A 4,995-nucleotide genomic window follows, 5' to 3' on the forward strand; every position below is an offset into this window, starting at 1 on the left:
GAACAATCGTGGTGGTGACAGGAGGCAAAGAGTGGTAGGAAAAAATTATGAGGGAGAAAAAAGAGAGATAGAGGGCCGCCAGGGTCATGAGGGAGCTAAAACTAAGATTGCTAACGAGGGTGAAATAAGTAAAGATGTTGGTTACGCACAGGTGGTACGTGGGGAGGGACCGAGTGGAGCTTTGGTGACTCGTAGAGAAGGGAGTGACAAGGAGGTTCCAGTGGTGGCGTTAGAAGAAAAGAAGCTTGTACCGAAGTACACACCAACGGAACAGGATGTTCTTTGGGCTCATAAGGGAGTCGTAGCTACTGTTTTAAATGGTGAAGATATTCTGGTTATTCAGCGTCGGATTTTTGATGCTGGTTTTGAAAAGTTGACAATCATTCCAATGGGAGCTGACAAGGTACTTTTACGTAGGGAAGATGACGGAGATGTCCGTAACTTACTTACAGAAGCTACTGATTTTTTCCAGAATTTTTTCTATAATGTTGTAAGTTGGAATAAAGATTTGATTGCCCGAGAAAGAGGTGCTTGGGTCCGGATATATGGAGTACCATTGCATGCGTGGAATTTAGGTTTCTTCAAATTATGTGTTTATGATATTGGTCGACTATTGAAATTGGATGACTTTACTTTGAACAAAGAGTGGTTCGACTATGCACGTGTTTTAATTTCTACATCCACTTTGGAAATTATTAACACGGGTGCCAAGATATTGGTGGATGGTGACTTACTTGATCTTACCATTGTTGAGGAGTGGGGTTTTGCTTTAGGGGAGGATGCATGTTTAAGTGAGGAGGAAGAGGTGAAAACTGATGATGTGTTCCAACAAGACAATTTACATGAAGAAGAGGCTGCCAATGGGGATGTTGATGTTCTTTTAAATCACTTATCTGAGGAATGGCAGAAGGAAGATTTTGTTCATGCAGCTCGGCATTCAGCAGGAACTAAAGTGAACGATTCAATTCAGGGGCAATCAGATAATTATGTTGTGGCTTCCATGGTGGCTCAGTCTAACAATTCAAATACCGGTGCAATTATTAGTGAAGATTCACGCAGGAGGCAGTCACGTGATCATGAAGTTACACCAATAATTAATGCTGGACAGATGCAACACGCAGCTGAACATGAAGTTACACAGATAAATAATGTTGGACAGATGCAACACACAGCTGAACTTGAAGTTACACAGATAAATAATGCTGGACAGTTGCAACACCCAACTGAACATGAAGTTACACCGATAAATAATGTTGTTGGAGAGAGGCAGTCACGTATTATTTTTCATGATGATGGGAGAACAGTTAAACGAACTTCATTTTGCCCTCCAGGTAAATCTCATTCTGTTTCTGATGGCCCTTGGAGTATGGATTGGTTAGGTTGGCACAAGCGGGTAACTGTTAGTGATGCTCAACCTAATGAATCTAAGTGTAATAAAGCATCCCAATCTGGTGTGCAAAGAGACTCAAAGAAGAAGGGTAGTGGTCATATTCGTCATTGTGCTCGTAATTTGAAACGGATTGCAAGACTTTCTGCAGGTGAGCGCTGATGAGTCATAGATAGTCTTATTTATTGCCTTATTTAGTTTAGTTTTATTTTAGATTTGATTTTATTTTATTGCATTTTATTTTAGTTTAGAATATTTTACTTCAAATTATGTTTTATTTTATTTTAGGAATAAATATATGGTGGAAGGTGCCTTGGAGCAAAAGAAAGAGGACTGGAACAAATACAGCGCAAGAATACGAAGATACGGGACAAAAATATGTCCCCCCAAAGTCAGAAGCTTGGCACGGCCCGTGCCAACATGTGGCACGGCCGTGCCCGTCTCCAGGACCTGTTTTGCTGCTTTTCTTCAAGCCCAAGTTACCCTGTTGCAGCTTTACTGTTTTTTCCTTTTAGTTGCTTAGTTTCTAAGTCGGATGTAAAGCTATAAATAGAGTAACTCTCCACCATAAACAATCATGCTTTACTTTGTTTATTTCAATTGCTATTTTAATAAAAGTCTTTATTTTCCCTTTTACTTTCTTTGCAATTTACTTTACTATTATTTTCTCTCTTCTTCCCCCATGTCTACGATGAACATGAGTGAGTAGACTTCTTCGTCTTGGGATTATTGGGGAGTCTAATGACTCAATCCTAAACAAAACATGTCTAAACCCTAATTTCTATGTAACCCTAATTTCTAATCTAGATTCACCGTCTTAACGTGGATTAACAATTATCAAACTGTGGAAGCGAAAGCGGAGGGTTTGATAATCGTTAATCCATCATCCCAAACATCAATTCATAAAGCGAGAGAGGAGTCTTGATGTTGGAACAAGTGAATCTAGACAATAGTTGCAAAATAGTGAAATAGTCTTTGCAACTATTGAGACAAAGAGTAGTTTCAATCCTCTATGCATCTTCTAGTAATCATGTCAGTGAAATAGGCTTGGTTGCTAGAAGTAAACTCTCACCGGACTTTCATCGGAAAGGTGAGGGGCTAAGGGAAACCGGTCTTTAGAAATTAGTGTGTAAATCATGAAATTAGATGTTTAGGTTTTGTCTAGTGAAGGATTAGTCATTATGATGAACCAATGATCCTAAGGCCCTTTATTATTATTGTTTTTACCTTCAGCAATCAAACTCTCTTTCATTAACTTTCTCTCCTCTAATCATTCACTAAAAGTTAATTAAGTTGAACAACTCCCTAGTGGAACGATAACTCTACTTACTACTATTACTTCGATAGGCCGTGCACTTGCGGTTTGGCTCTATCAAGTTTTTGGCGCCGTTGCCGGGGAGTTAACTAATTTAATTAGCTTTTTCTTAGTGATTAGAATTCTCTCTTCTTTCTCTTTTCTTTTTATTTTTATTTTTAACTTTTTATTTTTCTGTTATCATTAACTTCTTGGGTTCTCAACCTTTTATGCGAAGAACTAGAAATCGAGCGGTATTCATACCCGAGATCGAAAGGTTCTTACATAGAAGGAGGAGAGCGGCACAAAATAACACCGCCATGGCCAATCGCACTCTCAAAGAGTATGCAACGCCGTCTACGGCTGAGCCACAAGCTGTTATTGTGTACCCAACGGTTGAGGATGACAATTTTGAAATTAAGCCTGCCCTACTTAACTTGGTGCAGCAAAACCAATTCTCGGGATCCCCCACTAAGGATCCCAATCTTCACATCTCTGTTTTCCTACGAATTAGTGGAACCATGAAGGAGAACCAAGAAGCCGTAAGACTTCATCTCTTTCCCTTTTCCTTAAGGGATAGAGCTAGCGCTTGGTTCCATTCCCTCGAAGTCGGTTCCATTACTTCATGGGATCAGATGAGGCAAGCATTCCTTGCCCGTTTCTTTCCACCATCTAAAACCGCTAAACTTAGAGACCAAATCACGCGGTTCAACCAAAAAGATGGGGAATCTCTCTATGAGGCGTGGGAGCGTTTCAAAGAAATGCTAAGACTTTGTCCCCACCATGGCCTAGAGAAGTGGCTTATAGTCCACACTTTTTATAATGGCTTGTCTTATACCACTAAGATGTCTGTTGATGCAGCTGCAGGTGGAGCACTTATGAACAAGAACTACACGGAGGCGTATGCGTTGATTGAAGACATGGCTCAAAATCATTACAAATGGACCGACGAGAGAGCCATCACTAGTTCTTCATCCTCCAAAAAGGAGGCAGGTATACACGAAGTCTCTAACTATGACCACCTTGCTTCTAAAATTGATACACTAACTGAAAAACTTGAAAAACTCAATGTTAGTGCTATCAATTCTACTTCTACTCCTTCTTGTGAAATATGTGGTATAACTGGTCATGCTGGTGTTGATTGCCAACTAGGTAGTGCTATTAACGGTGTTGAGCAAATCAATTATGCTCAATACAACCAAGGGATGAGACAAAATCAAAATTTTTATAAAAACCAAAATCCCTATGGACAAGTAGCACCACCCGGTTATGCAAACAACCAAAGATTCACTCAGAAATCCAATTTGGAAATTTTGTTGGAAAATTCTATTGCCAACCAAAACAAACAACTTCAAGAACTTAAAAACCAAACTGGATTTCTGAATGATTCTCTTTCCAAGCTCAATACCAAGGTTGATTCTATTGCTACTCACTCTAAAATGCTTGAAACTCAAATCGCTCAAATAGCCCAACAAGTGGCTACCTCTTCCCAAACACCGGGAGTCTTTCCTGGTCAAACCGAAGCCAATCCCAAAGCCCAAGTTAATGTCATATCTTTTGGGGGTAGTAAGTTAGGCGAAACTTTTGCTAAGGTTAAAAACATTGGGAAAGAGAATGTCAAGCCCTTAGGTGATAAAGTTGTGATAGAAGAAGCAAAACCACTTGAAGAAAACAAAACTCCATCCCCCTTAAATCCTGAAAAGCTTAAACTAGAGGGTAAGTTTGAAAAATTTGTTAACATACTTAGGAAAATTTGCATTAAACTTCCCTTTGCTGAAGCTTTGTCTAGGATGCCTCTATATGCCAAGTTTTTAAAGGAAATTTTTTCAAAGAAAAGGGCTATAGAGCATAATAAGACAACAGCCTTGGCTAAAGAAACTAGTGCAATCATCCAAGAAGCACCCCCTAAGCTTAGAGATCCAGGTAGCTTTGCCATACCGTGTGAAATTGGGAATGAAACCATAAACAAAGCCTTATGTGATTTAGGAGCTAGTGTTAGTTTGCTGCCTTTGTCTCTTCTTAAAAGGATAGGGATAGGAGAGTTGAAACCTACCGAAATGGAATTAAAGTTAGCTGATCGTTCTACCATGAAACTTGTAGGATTTGTCGAGGACATACCTGTTAAGATAGAGGGGATATACATCCCCACTGATTTTGTAGTCGTTGACATTGAAGAGGACGATGACGTCCCTATACTCCTAGGTAGACCTTTCCTCGCAACTGCAGGAGCTCTCATTGATGTTAAACTTGGTAGGATAGTCTTTCAAGTGAGTGATCAAATGGTAAGATACGAGTTGGAAAATGTTATGAAGGG

General features: G+C 39.6%; 1 non-coding gene across 1 annotated transcript; it reads right to left on the reverse strand.

Moving 5' to 3' along the window:
• Positions 1-3,364: 3,364 nt before the first annotated feature.
• Positions 3,365-3,471, reverse strand: LOC146952650 (small nucleolar RNA R71). The gene has a single exon (XR_015025132.1). It is a non-coding gene; the product is annotated as a small nucleolar RNA R71 (small nucleolar RNA).
• Between the last annotated feature and the right edge of the window lie 1,524 nt (positions 3,472-4,995).

Source organism: Medicago sativa, chromosome 1 (assembly GCF_051527215.1).
Source record: "Medicago sativa cultivar Bolivia chromosome 1, Bolivia_mono, whole genome shotgun sequence".
Taxonomy (NCBI): domain Eukaryota; kingdom Viridiplantae; phylum Streptophyta; class Magnoliopsida; order Fabales; family Fabaceae; genus Medicago; species Medicago sativa.